Source organism: Kogia breviceps, chromosome 2, assembly GCF_026419965.1.
Source record: "Kogia breviceps isolate mKogBre1 chromosome 2, mKogBre1 haplotype 1, whole genome shotgun sequence".
Classification (NCBI taxonomy): Eukaryota; Metazoa; Chordata; class Mammalia; order Artiodactyla; family Physeteridae; genus Kogia; species Kogia breviceps.
In genome coordinates, this window is record NC_081311.1 from 167,879,434 (window position 1) to 167,899,327 (window position 19,894).

General features: G+C 42.2%; 1 protein-coding gene across 1 annotated transcript in view; it reads left to right on the forward strand.

The window, feature by feature from the left end:
• Window positions 1–5,908: 5,908 nt before the first annotated feature.
• CASP8 (caspase 8) overlaps window positions 5,909–19,894 on the forward strand; it is a 46,449-nt gene continuing 32,463 nt past the window's right edge. Inside the window, exon 1 of the mRNA XM_067026565.1 lies at window positions 5,909–6,051. The gene's annotated coding sequence lies outside the window, so the exon portion shown is untranslated. The remainder of the gene's footprint in view (window positions 6,052–19,894) is intronic.

The following is a 19,894-nucleotide window of genomic DNA, read 5'->3' on the forward strand; positions in this document are numbered from 1 at the left end:
TCATTGTGGTTTTGATTTGCATTTCTCTAATAATTAGTGATGTTGAACATCTTTTCTTGTGTCTGTTTGCCATCTGTATGTCTTCTTTGGAAAAATGTCTATCTAGAGCCTCTGCCCATCCTTCAACAGGGTTGTTTTGCTGTTGTTGTTGAGTTGTGTGAGTTCTTTATATAGTGTTGATATTACCTCCTTATCAGACATAAGATTTACAGATATCTTCTCCTATTCAATAGGTTGTCTTTTCATTTTGATGAGGTTTCCTTTGCTGTGCAGAATTTTTAGTTTGACTCTGGTCTTTTCTTTCTCTCTTCTCCTTCTGGGACCCATACAACATGAATGTTATTCTGCTTGGTGTTGTCCCAAGAGTCCTTAAAGGTTTTTTTTTTTTTTTTTTTTGGCTGCTCCTTGCGGCTTGTGGGATCTCAGTTCCCCAAACAGGGATCGAACCTGAGCCCTTGGCATTGAAGGCGCAGAGTCCTAACAACTGGACCGCCAGGGAATTTCCAAAGGTATCCTCACTTTATAAAATTCCTTTTTCATTTTGCTGCTCTGAGTGAGTTCCATTGCTTTGTCTTCCAGCTCACTAATTCATTCTCCTACCTCACCCAGCCTGCTGTTGGACCCCTCTAGTGTATTTTCCAGTTCAGTTATAACTTCCATTTAGTACTTTCTTACACATCCTATCTCTTTGTTGAAGTTCTCACTGTGCTCATCCGTTATTCTCCCAAGTTTGGTGAACATTTGGATGGCAGGTGCACCACATGCCAGCCAGGTAGAAGTTAACCAGGAGAAACCATTATGAACCAACCCCTGGGTGGTCCAAGAGGTCTTTATACCCGGGCCCCCACTGGGCTGGTGGAGGTGATGGCTCCTCCAGCAAGATGTCTGGTAGGCAGAGGGGCATTCCTGAGACCTTTTCAGGGAGTTGTGAGAGCCCAGCTGGGCAAGGTTTGTCCATTCCAGTATGTCTCCTGCCTGCCCACTCCTGTATCTCTATTTTACTATGGATGATCTTGAGTCACTCCCACCCAGGAATCTGAGGCCTCTGCTCAGCCCCACAACATGACTGGGATTTCTGGTCTCAAGATTACTTCATGGTCATGGATCATAGACTTAGTATCCACCAATGCCCAATAACAGGCCAACAGTTGTCCCTCAAAGGGTGTATACATTCCAGCTGACTCCAGGAACTTATGTGTCCAAAAGCCCAACAGGCACCTATGACCTGTGGCACTGTCCTTCTGCCGTAGGCTCCAATTTGCAAACAGGGAGATTGCTGAGACTTGTACCTCAAATGGCAGATGTGGTTCTGTGTGGCCCAGGGGAAGGACGGCCTGGGTTGCCCATTGGAGGGTTTCCAGGGCATCCTGTTTGTCAGAAGTCTCACTCACACGTAGTGACCTTTCTGTTAAACTGATAGGTGGGTGCTGTCAAGATCCCACAGGGGGAATGTGAGCTAGTGAGTAGCTGAATAGTAGCTGAAGGCCCACCAGTCACTGGGCCTTCTTTCTATTTGTTGGGGGCAGAGAGGACCAAAAGTTTGGCAATTGTCTCCTCTGAAATGAGAAGCCACGCCCCTTCCCAGATTATGGTCAGGGATTTCAGTTAGGTATTAGGACTCTGTGATGTGTCTTTGTTCAGAGCCTAGTTGTGTTGCTGCATGTGGACCAACAGAGGGTCCAGTCCTTGCTGGGTTGTGCCCTGGTCTGAGCCCGCCAGGAGGAGGCATTAACAGCCTCCAGGAGCAGAGTTTTTCCACAGTAAGGATCCACCTGATGGCAGATAGTTCAGGAACTTAGGTTGCCTTGTGGAAGGATGTTAAAGGTATGTTGTAACCCATTTCACACAGAGGAAAACTGATCCTGATGATCGAGTGAGAAGGATGCTGAAAAAGGCATTTGCAATGTGAACTATCACATATCAAGTTCCCTCAGCTTGGGCAATAGCGTCTGTGACAGTCACAGTGTCAGGTACCACCAGCACAAGGGCAGCAGCACAGCGTTGAGCTCCCTGTAATCAATGGTAAGTTTCCAGGCACCTGAAGTTTTGTGCACAAGGCAAACAGGACTGCTGAATAGAGTCTCACACAGCACTTTGGCTTCCTTGGGCTCAGCAGTGAGGGCAGTTATTTCCTTTACTTCCCTAGGCAGCTGATACTGTTTGGGGGGTACAATAGCACTAAGCACTTGTAGTCAGGCAGGTTCAAGGTCTTCCACGTACCCCAGTAAGATGACCCTAACTGCAGCAGTTCCCATCAGAGGTAGAGGGTGAAGGTGATTGGGGGTCCACATAGACAAATCATCAATACCATGAACACATACAGTGGGGGGGGGCATAATAAGGGAGGTTTACAGGGACTTGAAGGGATCTATCCATAGTCAGGTTTGGGCAAAGGTCCTGGTAAGGGGGGTGGCCTCAGCCCCCAAACCAGAGCACATTGTCTGTTCGGTGCTCATCTTTGTGCCAGGGGTTGGAAGACCCCAGTCACTGGTGCATCAATATCTAGAAAGGCCCAAGAAGTGCAATGCTTCCCCCACCATTGAAATCTAACCTCAGCATCTGGCCTCTCGTCCCCACTGGGGACAGAGAGACCTCAGCCTAACCCCCAGTCTTGTTTACTTTTGAAAGCTGAGAGGTGTGGGTAAAAGTGTCTGAGGCTCTCTGATTTATCTCTAGTTCAGCAGGAGGGGTGAAAAGAATAGCACCTGCATTAGCCAAAAATCAGTCACTGGGCAGACCCAGCGAGCCGCTGGTCAAACCCTCCATGGCCTGGTACCTGCATGAGTTCCTTGGTGGGGAGCCCATCAATTTCCTCTTCTGAGACCTACTCATTGAGTAACTGGACTCAGAGACCTCTTGGGGGAAGGCCCTTTTCCGATCGTCCAGGAGACCATTTTTGCCTCACACTTTCTGTTGATCTTTCTGTGATGCTGTTTGGTGGTAGCCACTTTTTTCTGTGCCTGGGGATTTGTTAGTTAAGAACTGGACCTCATGAGGAGATTTACTTGCATTTAATAACTAGCAGGAGAAGCATCAACAAACCTAGAATTCTGAGTCTGGTTAACAACCTCATCATCTATTGTTCACAGTTCCTCACTATAGACCCAAGGGACCACCAGGATATCCTGGCTCTGGGTTTGGAGTGAGGCATGGGTCCCAGGCTGGTCCTGCTGACCCAGCAGCTGCCCGAAGTGTTGGGTGGGGGATTCATCGCTGACACCTCCCTGTACTCGAATCAAGGGCAGTTCCCCCGCTAGCTTTCTGCTTGGCCACTCTCTTCCCAGTCCTGCTAGAGAGAGAACAGGCTTTTCTTTTCTTGTTGTTTTCTTTTATTTTGTTCTTTTAAATCTTTGCCTTTTGGCAGCTCTATGTTATAGACCTCTCTAGTTCTCAATCTGGCATATATGGGGGACGAAAAGAAAGCCAAGGGGACAAAACAGGGTGTCTTTCCTCAAATCTTCAGATCCCTTCCCAGTCTGCTGCTTCTTGGCACACTTGAGAGCCCTTGTGTGATTGTGGAATTAATTTCAGGGTACTTAGTTGTACTTAGAGGGAAGGAATGGTAAAAAGTGAATCTGTGGGCTTCCCTGGTGGCACAGTGGTTGAGAGTCCGCCTGTCGATGCAGGGAACACGGGTTCGTGCCCTGGTCCGGGAAGATCCCATGTGCCGCGGAGAGGCTGGGCCCGTGAGCCATGGCCGCTGAGCCTGCGCGTCCGGAGCCTGTGCTCTGCAACGGGAGAGGCCACAGCAGTGAGAGGCCCGCGTAAGGCAAAAAAAAAAAAAAAAAAAAAAAAAAAAGTGAATCTATGACATTGTGTCTCAGAACTAAAAGTTCTCCCCTCATTTAAAAAAATTTCATTTTTATTTTTTAATTTTTATTTTATATTGGAGTATAGTTGATTTACAATGTTGTGTTAGTTTCAAGTGTGCAGCAAAGTGATTTAGTTATACATGTACATGTATCTATTCTCTTTCAAATTCTTTTCCCATTTAGGTTATTACAGAATATTGAGCAGAGTTCCTTGTGCTATACGGTAGGCCCTTGTTGGTTATCTGTTTTAAATATAGTAGTGTGTATATGTCAATCTCAAACTCCCAATTTACCTCTCCCTCCAACTTTTTCCTTTGGTAACCATGTTTGTTTTCGTTTTTTAAAAAATTTTTATAAACTTATTAATTTTATTTATTTATTTTTGGCTGAGTTGGGTTTTCGTTACTGCGCACGGGCTTTCTCTAGTTGTGGCGAGTGCGGGCTACTCTTCTTCGTTGTGGCACGTGGGCTTCTCATTGTGGTGCCTTCTCTTGTTGAGGAGCATGGGCTCTAGGTGCGTAGGCTTCAGTAGTTGTGGCTTGCAGGCTCTAGAGTGCAGGCTTAGTAGTTGTAGAGCACAGGCTTAGCTGCTCCGCGGCATGTGGGATCTTCCCAGACCAGGACTTGAACCCGTGTCCCCTGCATCGGCAGGTGGATTCTTAAACACTGCGCCACCGGGGAAGCCCAACTATGTTTGTTTTCTAAGTCTGTGAGTCTGTTTTTGTTTTGTAAATAAGTTCATTTGTATCATTTTTTTTTAAGATTCCACATATAAGCGATATCATATGATATTATTTGTCTTTCTCTCTCTGGCTTACCTCACTTAGTATGATAATCTCCAGGTCCATCCATGTTGCTGCAAATGGCATTATTTCATTCTTTTAAATGGCTGAGTAATATTCCATTGAAAATATGTACCATATCTTTATTCATTCTTCTGTCAACAGACATTTAGGTTGCTTGCATGTCTTGGCTATTGTAAACAGTGCTGCGATGTACACTGGGGTGCATGTATCCTTTTGAAGCATGTTTTTCTCCAGATATATGCCCAGGAGTGGGATTGCTGGATCATATGGTAGCTCTATTTTTAATTTTTTAAGGAATCGCCATACTATTCTCCGTAGTGTCTGTACCAATTTACATTCCCACCAACAGTGTAGGAGGGTTCCTTTTTCTCCATGCCCTCTTCAGCATTTATTGTTTGTAGATTTTTCGATGATGGTCATTCGGACCCGTGTGAGGTGATACCACATTGTGGTTTTGATTTGCATTTCTCTAATAATTAGTGATGTTGAACATCTTTTCATGTGTCTATTGCCCATCACCCCCGTCATTTTATTTATTTATTTATTTTTGTGGTACGCGGGCCTCTCACTGTTGTGGCCTCTCCCATTGCGGAGCGCAGGCTCCAGACGCGCAGGCTCAGCGGCCATGGCTCACGGGCCCAGCCACTCCGCGGCATGTGGGATCTTCCCGGACCGGGGCACGAACCCGCGTCCCCTGCATCGGCAGGCGGATTCTCAACCACTGCGCCACCAGGGAAGCCCCCGTCATTTTAATATAAGAAAAAATTCAAACTGAATCACATCATGAGGGTTAGAACTTTTTCTGTTCCTTTTGCTGCTTTATGCCAGAACAGTATCTGGCTTAAAATAGGGTCTTTCTCTCTCCCCCCGCCCCTGTGTGTGTGTGTGTGTGTGTGTATAGACATATAAACATACATATAGACATATATATATATATATATATATATGCTCTCTCTATATATATATTTAAATGAATGAATGTCTTAACTTGCTAGAGTCCTAGAAGAAAAACAGTTGAGTCCCTGAATGAAAAAAAGAACATATTAAATGCACTCATTAAGTGTTTGAACTGAAAGTGTTCTTAGAAATTATCTAGCCTAACTCCCTCTTTTTGGAACGTAGAAATTGGACTGAGACCTAAATTGACCAGCCCAGACTCCAGTTTGGATACCTCACTTCCCTGGCATGTTCTCTCTCCTCTCCTCTGCACGACCGTTCATGAAGCCAAGACATGAAAGAGGGTGTGTCTCATTTCCTGCTCTCCTCCCCACCCTCTCACGCTGATTTTCTGAGTCTGTTCTGCCTGTGGAAACCCCAGCAGTTGTATTCACAGCAACGCTAGCAATATGTTCTTCATTTGACTTTCATTATATTTTTGAGGCGTTTCTTGGCAAGAACACATCCCAGAAAGAAGCACCTGTATTGGCCTTCTGGTAAGATTTATCTGGAATTTTAGGAAGGAACTGATTTGTTTCTGGAGCAGTCTAGGCTGGTGGCCCCAGGGATGTCCAGGTGATACTTTCTTTTAATTGAATATACGTACATACATATATATATATATATATGTGTGTGTGTGTGTGTGTGTGTGTATGTATTACAACTTTCTTCTGAAATCAACCAAGAGCCCATTTGGGGTTGGTTGTACTTTGGGGGTTGGAGATCCTTTATCCTGGCTCTGTCTTTCCCCTCAGCTCTGCTTTGCCCCAGGGGTTGCAGGATTTCTTAGGCTTCTCCTTGGCCCAACCAGTTAATGAATAACAGCCTCAATTTTTGAGGCTTAGTCATGGTGATTAATCCTCTCTCTTTTTCCACTGCTTAATTAATTAATAAGACAACGAAAAATATCCAGAACAATATAATAGGAAATGTAAGGCAAGAAAATCATGGGGAAGTTGCCAAGTTGTATGAAGGTCCTGCTTAAGGGACTCTGGTGTGTAACCAGCTTGTGCACTGAATGAATATCCAACCAGCTCTGGTGGGGATGCAGCTGACAGAAGTGGCCCGTGACAGACGATCCCAAGTGGCAAAATCATCTGTTTAGGTTTTTAGCCTGAGTGTGTCTTTCAGTTAATACTCATTTCAAAACAAGATGCAAATTTTCCTTCAGAAAATCATTTGAAGGATTTCCATTTTGGAGGTGTTGATCCACAGTATCGAAGGGGCTGGGACGCAGAGGAGGCACCTTTATGATATCTAGCAGTGGCCCTGTGTGCATCTGTATATCATTCTAGTCATGCTGTTCTGCAATACCCCTTCTTACTAACCAGCACATCTTAGAGATTGCTCCATATCATAACTTCTTCTCCTGTTCCCTGCCTGCCTTTTTACTCTTAATGGCATCCTCTTCTGAACAGAAACTCTTCATTCTGAAACAGTCCAGCTGACCCTTTTTTTCCCCTTATGGTTAGCACTTTTGGTGTCCTATTTAAGAGTCCATCATGAAGACATTCTCTTAGGGTTTGTTATAAAAGCATTGTTGCTTTGCTTTTCATATTTAGATTTATGATCCTCTAGATTTGAATTTTCTGTAGGTAAGAGATAAAGATTCATTTTTATATGGCTATCCAACTGATCTGTCATTATTTATATAAAGACCATTCTTTCTTAACTTCATTGCAGTGTCATCTTTATCTATTAATGGGTGATCTTATATAAGTGAGAGTTTTTTTTTAAGTAATAGACTTTATTTTTTAGAATAGCTTTAGAAAAAAATGGAAAAACTGAGCAGAAAGTACAGAGTTCCCATATGCCTCCACACCATCCTTCCTCTCTCCACACCTTTTCCTCTATTATTACATTTTTAATTTTGAATTTTATTTTATTTATTTTTTTATACAGCAGGTTCTCATTAGTTATCCATTTTATACATATTAGTGTATACATGTCAATGCCAATCTCCCAGTTCATCCCTCCCCCACCACTTTCCCCCCTTCGTGTCCATACATTTGTTCTCTACATCTGTGTCTCAATTTCTGCCCTGCAAACCGGTTCTTCTGTACATTTTTCTAGGTGCCACATATATGCGTAATATATGATATTTGTTTTTCTCTTTCTGACTTACTTCACTCTGTATGACAGTCTCTAGATCCATCCACATCTCTACAATTGACCCAGTTTCGTTCCTTTTTATGGCTGAGTAATATTCCATTGTATATATATAGCTCATCTTCTTTATCCATTCATCTGTCTATGGGAATTTATGTTGCTTCCATGTCCTGGCTATTGTAAACAGTACTGCAGTGAACATTGGGGTGCATGTGTCTTTTTGAATTATAGTTTTCTCTGGGTGTATGCCCAGTAGTCAGATTGCTGGGTCATACGGTAATTCTATTTTTAGTTTTTTAAGGAACCTCTATACTGTTCTCCATAGTGGCTGTATCAATTTACATTCCCACCAACAGTGCAAGAGGGTTTCCTTTTCTCCACACCCTCTCCAGCATTTGCTGTGTGTAGATTTTCTGATGATGCCCATTCTAACTGGTGTGAGCTGATACCTCATTGTAGTTTTTTTCTATTTTTTTTTTGCGGTACGTGGGCCTCTCACTGCTGTGGCCTCTCCCATTGCGGAGCACAGGCTCTGGACGCGCAGGCTCAGCGGCAATGGCTCACGGGCCCAGCCACTCTGCGGCATGTGGGATCTTCCTGGACCGGGGCACGAACCCATGTCCCCTGCATCGGCAGGCAGACTATCAACCACTGTGCCACCAGGGAAGCCCTCATTGTAGTTTTGATTTGCATTTCTCTAATAATTAGTGATGTTGAGCAGCTTTTCATGTGCTTCTTGGCCATCTGTATGTTTTCTCTGGAGAAATGTCTATTTAGGTCTTCTGCCCATTTTTGGATTGGATTGTTTGTTTTTTTTAAATATTGAGCTGCATGAGCAGTGTATATATTTTGGAGATTAATCCTTTGTCTGCTAATTCATTTGCAAATATTTTCTCCCATTCTGAGAGTTGTCTTTTTGTCTTGTTTGTGCTTTCCTTTGCTGTGCAAAAGCTTTTAAGTTGCATTAGGTCCCATTTGTTTATTTTTGTTTTTATTTTCATTTCTCTAGGAGGTGGGTCAAAAAGGATCTTGCTGTGATGTATGTCATAGAGTGTTCTGCCTGTGTTTTCCTCTAAGAGTTTGATAGTGTCTGGCCTTACATTTAGGTGTTTAATCCATTTTGAGTTTATTTTTGTGTATGGTGATAGGGAGTGCTCTAATTTCATTCTTTTACATGTACTTGTCCAGTTTTCGCAGTACCAGTTATTGAAGAGGCTGTCTTTCTCCACTGTATATTCTTTCCTCCTTTATCAAAGATAAGGTGACCGTATGTGCGTGGGTTTATCTCTGGGCTTTCTATCCTGTTCCATTGATCTATATTTCTGTTTTTGTGCCAGTGCCATACTGCCTTGATTACTGTAGCTTTGTAGTATAGTCTGAAGTCAGGGAGCCTGATTCCTCCAGCTCTGTGTTTTGTTCTCAAGATTGCTTCAGTTATTCTGCTATTGATTCCTTCTAGTGTATTTTTCATTTCAGTTATTGTATTGTTCATCTCTGTTTGTTTGTTCTTTAATTCTTCTAGGTTTTTGTTAAACATTTCTTGCATCTTCTTGATCTTTGCCCCCATTCTTTTTCCAAGTTCCTGGATTATCTTCACTAGCATTATTCTGAATTCTTTTTTTGGAAGGTTGCCTATCTCCACTTTATTTAGTTGTTTTTCTGGGGTTTTATCTTGTTCCTTCATCTGGTATATAGCCCTCTGCCTTTTCATCTTGTCTATCTTTCTGTGAATGTGGTTTTTGTTCCACAGGCTGCAGGATTGTAGTTCTTTTGCTTCTGCTGTCTACCCTCTTTTTCCTCTATTATTAACAGTTTGCATTAGTGTGGTACATTTGTTACAATTGATGAACCAATACTGGTACATAATTGTTACTAACTAAATCTATAGTTTACATTAGGATTCACTCTTCGGGTTGATATTCTAGTAGTTTTGCCAAATGCAAAATGTCATGTATCCACTGTTACAGGGTCATATAGAATCGTTTTACTGCCCTAAAAATCCCCTGTGCTCCATCTATTCACCCTCCTTCCCCTAATCTCTGGCAACCACTGATCTTTTACTGTCTCTGTAGTTTTACCTTTTCCAGAATGTCATATTGTTGTAATCATATAGTACGTAGTCTTTTCAGACTGGGCTCTTTCACTTATGCACTTACGTTTCTTCCATGTCTTTTCATGGCTTGATAGCTCCTTCCTTTTTATTGTTGAATAATATTCCATGGTATGGATGTACCACAGTTTGTTTATTCATTCACCTACTGAAAGATATCTTGGCTGCTTCCAAGTTTTGGCAATTATGAATTATGAATAAAGTTGCTATAAACATTCATATGCAGTTTTTGTGTGTGTGTGGACATAAGTTTTCAACTCCTTTGGGCACATACCTATGAGAATAATTGCTGGGTTTATGGGAAGAATATGTTTAGTTTTAGGAAATATTATCAAACTGTCTTCCAAAGTGTTTGTACCATTTTTCATTCCCACCAGCAATGAATGAGAGTTCCTGTTGCTCCACACTCTTGCCAATATCTGGTGCTGTCAGTGTTTTGTTTTATTGATTGTAGAAGGTACATAATGGTGCCTCATTTTTTTTTTTAATTTGCAATTCCCTAATGACGTACAATGTTGAACATCTTTTCATATGCTTATTTGCCATCTGTATATCTTTTTTGGTGAGGTGTCTTTTCAAATCTTTGCCCATCTTATAATTGGGTTGTTTATCCTCTAACTCTTCATTCTCTTTTGAAGAACAGAAGTTTTTAATTTTAATAAAGTCCAGCTTGTCAATTATTTCTTTCATGGATTATGCTTTTGTTGTTCTATCTAAAAATTCATCACGAAGCCCAAGGTTATCCAGGTTTTTTTCTATGTTACCTCCTAAAAGTTTTAGAAATTTGTGTTTTACATTTATATCTAAGATCCATTTTGAGTTATTTTTTGTGAAATGTGTAAGGTCAGAATCTAGTTTTTTTTTTCTTTCTTTTTTTTTAATATAGATGTCTTTTGTGCCAGTTTCCATTTGATGAAAAAACTATCCTTTTTCCATTTGATTGTCTTTGCTTCTCTGTCAATGATCAAGTTGTCTATATTTGTGTGGCTCTATTTCTGGTCCTTTTATTCTGTTCCATCGGTCAATTCTTTCACCAGTAACACACTGTCTATTGTAGCTTTATAGTAAGTCTTGAAGTTGAGTAATGCCAGCCTTCCAACTTTGTTCTTCTTCTTCAGTTTTGTGCTGACAACTAGGTCTTTTGCCTTTCTGTACAAACTTTAGAATCAGTTTGTAAAGATCCACAATGTATCTTGTTGGGATTTTGATTGGGATTGCGTTGAATCCATAGATCAATTTAGGAAGAACTGACATCGTAACAATATTGAGACTTCCTATTCATGAACACGGGATACCTCTCCATTTATTTAGATCTTTGATTTCTCTCATCAGAGTCTTATTGTTTTCTCATATAATCTAGTGTGCGTGTACATATACATATATATTTTTAGATTTATACCTATGTGTTTCATTTTTTGGTGCTAATGTGAATATATATATATATATTTTTAACATCTTTATTGGAGCATAATTGCTTTACAATGGTGTGTTAGTTTCTGCTTTATAACAAAGTGAATCAGCTATACCTATACATATATCCCCATATCTCCTCCCTCTTGCATCTCCCTTGAATAGTGTAGTGTATATTTTAAATTTCAGATTCCAATTATTCTTTGCAGGTGTATCAGAAAGTGGTGAATGTTTGTATAGTAACCTCTATCCTACAACCTTAGTATAATTGCTTACTAGTTCCAGGAGTACCTCTGAGATTTTCTTCACAATCATGTCATCTGTGAAAAAAGACGGTTTTATTTTTTCCTTTCAAATCTGTATACCTTTTATTATCTTATTGCATTAACTAGGACTTCCAGTATGATGTCAGAAAGGAGTTGTGAGAGGGAATATCCTTGCCTTGTTCCTATCTTAGGGGGAACTCGTCTAGTTTCTCATTATTAAGTATGAGGTCAACTGTAGATTTTTAGTAGATGTTCTTTATCAGTCTGAGGAAGTTCCCCCTATTCTTAACATGCTAAAAATTTTGATCATAAGTGGGTGGTGGATTTTGTCAAATGCTATTTCTGCACTTATTGATATAATCACACAATTTTAAAAAATCTTGTTGATATGATGGCTTACATTAATTGATTTTCAAATGTTGAACCAGCTTGCACACCTAGAATAAATCTCTGCTGGTCTTGGTGTAGAAATCTTTATAAAATGTTGGATTCAATTTGCTAATATTTTGTTCAAGATTTCTGCATTCTATGTTCATGAGAGATATCTTTCTATAGTTTTACTTTGTTGTAATGCTTTTGTCTGGTTTTGCTATTAGGGTAATACTGACCTCATAAAATGAGTTAAGAAGTAGCCTCTCTGCTTCTGCATCTGAAAAAGATCATGAGAATTGATGTAATTGGTTTCTTCCTTAAATGTCTGGTAGAATTTGACAGTGAACCTGTCTGGGCTTGGTGCTTTCTTTTTTAGCAAATTATTAATTATTGATTCAATTTCTTTAAAGGAGACCAAGGTGGTAGATTAAATGGTGCTTAAAAAATAATAATAACACCCAAACTCCAAAATGAACTAGTATTTATTTTATTGTTTGGGCTGAACTCATTGGCCTACCAATAGAAAGTGCATTTATTTTTTTCCCTATCACTATTTTCAGTGATGGTATGAAAAATCTTCTGTGATGTCCTGACTAGACATTGGGCAGATCCCACATCTTTCAGCTCTTTTGGTTATAAGAAGGCTATAATATTGTGACTCATTTCATCTGTTAAAAATTTAGTTCAGATATTTAAGTTTCCATCTCAACTGAAGTCAAAGGATCCAATTACCCTCAGCTCAGGAATGAATCTTAGCTAGGGAAACATCTTGAGGAGGGGACTGTTTTTTCTTCTTTGTCATTTCTCTTTACTCACTCCATGTCTTCTGCTTCCCCCAGACAGGCACAGGGTAGGGAGGTAAAGAAGAAAAGATCTTCCTGCTCAGCTGCAGATCTCTCTTGGCAGTTGGTACCTACTGACATGGCAGGCATCCAAGTCCTGACACATCCACCCAGATATGTGGGGAATTCCAATTTTCCCCAGCACAGTCACAGTGGAGTTTTTGAGAATTAGTATAGAATCCTGCCCATCACAATCGAGATCCTAGCCCCAGTGGTGAACACCACATTATCAAGGCCCTGGCAAGCAGATCTTCTGGATGGGCTCCAATTAAGAGGTTTAGAGCCAGGCAACCTTCTCATTTATCCATTTTGTCCCATAAGAAAATACTGACTCATATCTTTTTTTTTTTTTTTTTCGGTACGCGGGCCTCTCACTGTTGTGGCCTCTCCCGTTGCGGAGCACAGGCTCTGGATGCGCAGGCTCAGCAGCCATGGCTCACGGGCCTAGCCACTTCGTGGCATGTGGGATCTTCCCGGACAGGGGCACGAACCCGTGTGTCCTGCATCGGCAGGCGGACTCTCAACCACTGCGCCACCAGGGAAGCCCCTGACTCATATATTGTGTCCATTCTGGCTTCTCTTTGCTGAGCAGTGGTGACATCAACAATTTTCTTACCTTCATATTCCAAGTGTGATGCAGGCACCATTTCCATGTTCACATTGCCCCCAGTACCAGAGATTGCAAGTGAGGTTCTCCCAAGAACTTTCTCAAAGCATTCCGCTTCTATGGACTCACTATAATGGTCCTCTGAGCTTCTGCAGCTCATTAAGCCTCCAGCTAGGCAGTGAGATACAAGTCTCATCTTCTTTCAAGCACTCCAATCTATTTAGGTATGTAATGAAGACTTGAACTTTGCTCAAAAAGAGGTCTGACCTTTGTCCTTGGCCTCTGGGAGGTAATCTCTATGACCTTGAAATGTTGTGCCTGACAAGAATGTCTTTGTTTACCTGGGGGCTTTGGACTATGCCAGAAAGTGTGTTTGGTTTTGGGCGGCACTGGGCATCTTGTGGGATCTGAGTCCCCCAACCAGGGATTGAAAGCACCAGGCAGTGAAAGCATCAAGTCCTAACCACTGGACCACCAGGGAATTCCCCAGAAAGTTTTAAAATGTGATTTATGTTGAGGGATTTCCGTCACAGGGTATCAACTCAACATCCACAGGGGCTAGAGACTGAGGTCAGCATGCAGGCAGATGGCAACAGAACCCCAGGAAAGACTGGACACCAAAGCTCTGATGAGATTTCCTCAGCGGCAGTACTTACTGTGTATCATCACACCTCAGCGCTGGGAGGGGTTAATGCTTCCTATGACTCCATGCGGAGAGGACAACTGGAAGCTCAGTTATGGAATCCTCCTGGACTCATTTTAATCTGTATCTTTTCCCTGTAATAAATCCTAACTATGAGTGTAATAGCCTTCAATTATCACACCTCAGGGTGCTTTGGGGAACCTCTTGAACTTGCATTTGGTGTGAGAAGTGATGGTGTTTTGTGGATTGTTCCCTAATTCTGCTGCGTGTTTTCTTCTCACACCACCAAGCAATTAACTCAATTCTCGGAGGACACTGGCCAGGAATTTAACTCAGTTCTGAAACTACCTACCCGGAGATAGCATCAGATCTCACAGATTAAGGGTTTAGTTCCACAAGACTCCCCCTGCCACCCCATAACTTTGCAATAGGTATATTTTCTCTTTTCCCTCCTCACTAGGACTCTGTAGACAAGCATAAGTCCATTCCTCTGCCACTGGATCCAGTCTCACCTAAATTTCAGTTCTCCTTTTGCCCTGATTCTCTCTCAAGGAACTCCATCTTGTGCTCCTGTAGACTATACAGGATGGGGTGGAAAGTGTCAAAAAAACCAGTGTGGATATCAGTGGTAAGGGTACCTGGGATTTGCTTTAATCAGGTATGGTGAGATATGCAGACATGGAAATCACTGCCTTGAGGAATTTTATACTCACAGATCCCAGGAGAAGGGGCACACCATGCAGGACCACATGGGAAAGCATCAGTTGGTCAGGAGGCAGATGATGTGAAGGGGAAATGTGGGCAAGAGCCTTCATTGTGGTTTCCGTGGGAAGGAATTGATGAGGCAGGGGAATCAGGCTTAGGTTGGGTTAATCTGTAGCATTTCAATGGGCTCTGGGATGTAGGGGGTGCCCCTAGTTTTCTGGTACATGTCTCTAGAGTGCAGGGGAATAGTGTCCCAGAGTGTAAAACCTTGATGAAGAAGGTGGTTGGGGGTAGGGACTCTGGATTGGTTGATCTTCATTTGAAAGCCACGCTGGCTGGCCTGGTGCGTGCTCTTTCTAGGAATGAAACACCTGAGGAGGGGCAGTCTCTCCAGGATGAGCAAGACCTCAAGATGTCGAAGCATTGAAAGTACAAACTAAAAGACATGATTAATACACTGTCTTTTATTACTCCCACCAGAATGTGGCTAGCATTTTCTCTTTAGTATATAGGGATACAGTTGTCCTTAACTGTTGAGATTTAGCTGAAATGCTGAGCCACCAGGAAAATTTCATTCATCATCCTTGCACAAAAGAGAGTGAGAAACAAGGAGACCATGCCTCTCTGCTCTGTCACTGGGATGACTCTTGACTCTGTAGAGGAGGAAAACCTTTTTCTCTGTACCCTCCTAAGCTCTTTACCTCAGACCCTGCAAATTATACTGACAAAAGCCAGATGAACAAGAGAAAAACAGACAGTTTATTATGCATGCAAAGCACATCAAGTGGGAGAAACCCCAGTGATTCGGAACTCAAAAGGGTGGCTAGAACTTGAGCTTATATAGCATCTTAGCAAAGAACAATAAGTATGCAGAGAAGTGACAAGACAAAGGTAATAAAGGGTTTAGGCTTCCAAGAGTGATAAACTTTGGGAAGATGAATATATTGGGCAAACTACATTTGTTCATGCAGGTCCATCTTGGTGCAGACTTTCTTCTTCATGGCCATAAAACTTCCCTGGGAGAGGGATTCATGGCAGTCTTCATTTCTCAGAATCTGCTACTTTTAGTCAGTTAAGGGATGCTACAAAAGGCCTCTTTCTGTATCTGCTGATTCTCATTTGCTTCCAACTCAAAATAATCTTTAGGCATATTTGGAGCCTCTACAACATGTGTCAGATGACAGATGACTCATTCTCTCAGAAACTGGAAGTTTGTATCATAATGTTGTAAAGCACAAAAAAGTTAACTTTATAACCTAGCTTTTGTGTCTACCCATGACCTTTTCTTTTCATTTTGTGAAACAAAAACAATCACTGGACACTTAACCAATGTTTGTTTAATCATTAATGAATATAGATCTTATCAACATCTCTAAGGTTTTCATTGGAATGACTATTATCTGGGCTCTTTGGCTTAATCTCCTTCTGAATATCTTTAGAGAGGCAAAAAAAAAAAAAAAAAAAAAGAAAGAGAAAGTCTGATTTGGAGCATTTATAACTGGAGACCCAGCCCTAAAACCTGACCCTTTTGCTCCCTGGCCAACTGCCCCTTCCTGTGAGTGAATCAAACAGCCTGGCTCCCAGGGTCAGCCTCAGGTACAACATGCCATTTTTTTCTCGTCAACTTGTTCTGAGGAAACCCAGTGGGTTTGCAGAGACACTGGCTAAAATGCACATTGTCCCAAGCAGTGTTAAACTCTAGCTTAGAAGCACTGAGCAGTAATAAAGAGGACAGAGGCCGTTCACAAGTACTAATGTAGAAAGAGATACAAGATAGAGTTAGATGAAAAAATGATAGAATACACACACATGCACACAATGTTTATACAAATATACAAATAGTTAGTGCAAAAATTAAAGTCAATGCAGATATATGTTTGCTTTTCCTTTTGTGTAGACTATCACAAGAAAGATAAATAAGAAACTGCACTAACCTTCCTACTACATCATTTTGTTTCAGGGTCTGTTGAAAGCTGGAGTCGGTAGGAATCTAAGTGAGCCTGGAGGACACTTCTGGGGGAAGAAACAATATCCTATCCAGGGAAGACACCAAATACACATTTTGCCGCTTGGCCGTCTCACCTGGGCTTACCTGTACCTGCACGCTAGCTGTGCTACTACTGAGAACGGGTGTATTATAATTATTTTTACTAATAGCTTTGAGGAAAAAAATCATTACGCAATTCTTGAAATCCTTTTTTTAAAAAAAATTTATTCATTTATTTATTTATTTTTGGCTGTGTTGGGTCTTTGTTTCTGTGCGAGGTCTTTCTCCAGTTGCAGCAAGCGGGGGCCACTCTTCACCGCGGTGCGCGGGCCTCTCACCGCAACGGCCTGTCTCGTTGCGGAGCACAGGCTCCAGACGCGCAGGCTCAGTAGTTGTGGTGCACGGGTTTAGTTGCTCCGTGGCATGAGGGATCTTCCCAGACCAGGGCTCGAACCCATGTTCCCTGCATTGGCAGGCAGATTCTTAATCACTGCGCCACCAGGGAAGCCCTTGAAATCCTTTTGTACTGAGAAAAAAATGAAATGAATTTCCCTTGCAGAAAGTGAGGAGTGACTTCTTTTTAAAAAAAAAATTATTTATTTATTTTTGGCTGCGCTGGGTCCTCGTTGCTGCACACGGGCTTTCTCTAGTTGCAGCGAGCAGGAGTTACTCTTCCTCATGGTGCGCGGGCTTCTCATTGCAGTGGCTTCTCTTGTTGCAGAGCACGGGCTCTAGGCACGTGGACTTCATTAGTTGTGGCACGTGGGCTCAGTAGTTGTGGCTCGTGGGCTTTAGAGCACAGGCTCAGTAGTTGTAGTGCATGGGCTTAGTTGCTCCGCGGCATGTGGGATCTTCCCAGACCAGGGCTCGAACCCATGTTCCCTGCGTTGGCAGGCGGATTCTTAACCACTGTGCCACCAGGGAAGTCCTGAGGAGTGACTTCTTTTAAAAGGGAAAAAAATATGTGTTTCAGGGAATAATCCTCCCATCTTTTGATTTTTTTAAAAAGAAGGAGTCACTAGTGCTGCATGCAGATACAGTAGCTGGGTAGTCCCAGCTCAGTCACTTCACCTTTCTAGCCTTTGGTGTTCTAAATGTCTTAGTAACACCCGCCCTGCCTGCTTTAGATTTAAAAATGTGCTCACCAATGAGATAAATGAGATAAAGTAGGGAGAACACTTTAAAACTGCATCGTGCTACAAACTACTGTATATAAAATAAACAACAAGGTCCTACTGTATAGCACAGGGAACTATATTCAATACCCTGTGATAAACCACAATGGAAAAGAATACTAAAAAGTGTATATATATATATATATATATATATATGAATCGCTTTGCTGTACACCAGAAACTAACACAACATTGTAAACCAACTATACTTCAATTTAAAAAAAAAGTGGGGCTTCCCTGGTGGCGCAGTGGTTGAGAGTCCGCCTGCCGATGCAGGGGACACAGGTTCGTGCCCCGGTCCGGGAAGATCCCACATGCCGCGGAGCAGCTGGGCCCGTGAGCCATGGCCACTGAGCCTGCGCGTCTGGAGCCTGTGCTCCACAATGAGAGAGGCCACAACAGCGAGAGGCCCGCGTACCACAAAAACAAAAACAAAAACAAGTGGCTCTTGGATGATAGGGATGGTAGCACAACAATGTGAATGTACTTAATGCCACTGAAATGTACACTTAAATATGGTTAGAATGGTAAATTTTATGTTATGTATATTTTACCATAAAAATAAAAAAAAATTTAACAGCTCTTGACATTTGTCCTTAGGGTTTGAGGTACTGAGAAATTGTTCCCAAGAAATGGTTCCTGGGGGTGGGCATAGAGTGTAGCTGGAACTTGGAGGACTTTCACCTTGACTGTGCTCAGACCTCCAAGAAAATATTTAAAAAGCTAAGTTGATGACATGAATATTGCATCACAGCCCAACAATTACCTCAGTTTCTTCCTTTCTAGATCAGTGGGATGGGTTCTTGTTTGCAGTAGTATCTTTTGTGGAAGTAGAGGGGGCAGGTACCGGCACCCAGCAAATTGCAGAATATACACTTCAGGTCAGTGATGTAAACTCTTCTTCTACCTGCTCATGACTGTCTAGTCATCTCAATACCAAAACAAAAATCAAAGACTTAAAAACCTAGCTGTTAAAAACTTTTAGAGAATTGGCTGAGTCTCTTCCCACATGGCTGGGAGGAGATGAAATGGATGGATTAGAATGCAGTCTCCTTTTCTTTCCCTCACCATTCCCTTCAGGAGTCTAAGGCCAGAGTCAAGGCCAGCTTGAGGAAGGGGGAGGAGGGGCCCAACAGAATGCACATACCAGACCACCTGGTCTGTGGTCACCTGGCCTATGGGTCAGTTGTATACAACTTAATAGAGAACTAACCAACAAAAGAGCATGCTTGTTCAGGGGATTTTTGTTTCACTGTCAGTATTTGTCCTTGATTTGTCCTTGACTAATGATGTCCTGTGGTTCAAGTCCAGATCAATGGAACTGGTGTGCTCCAGCCAGCTGAAGGGAGGTTTAGTCATTCTTGGATTTCTTAGGGAAATGTACAGATCCAAATCTGCTTTTAGCAGATTAGTAGACATGAGTCTCTGGAGCAGGCCATCAGGTGGGAGCTGAGATTCAGGAGGGTGGAAACCTCTCGGCAGTTAAGTCAAAACAGGCTGTCCTCATCCTGCACTGGGCAGGGACCAGCTCCCTCATGGCCTGCTGAACCGCAATGCCTCCAGATTTTCCAGCTTCCCCAGGACTAAAGACCAGGTACATTATTCATTTTGATGTAAATAATCACGTAGACATATAGCTCAAGATGGAGGCAAGAAACTGGTTAGAGCAAGTAAATTAATATTGATCCTAGAAGATCACAAATGGAATTTAACCAACTTCAGGTTCACAATTCACTTGTTGATTATTCATCTTCCTTTTTAAAAAGATCTAAGACTGGGAGAGCCTAGGATCAATACCTTACAAATGACATATCAAAGCCCTGGGACTCCCCCATTCCTCCTCAGTATGGCCCCCTGGATGTCTGCGGTGGGTCATCCATTTCTGCCAGGCTGGGGGCTGGAGGATGGACATAAACTCTCAGGTGAGACAATCTTGGGATCCTGTGTTGGCCGTGCAGTTTGTCAGCTGATTGACACTGAACTTCGTTTCCTCATCTGTACAATGTGTCTAATAATTCGTAGCCATCTTACAGATATTGTGAGCTTATGTAACACAGTGGTAGTGAATATTTACTGAGAACTGTCAAAGGTCCAGGCATTCCTTTAAGTGCTCA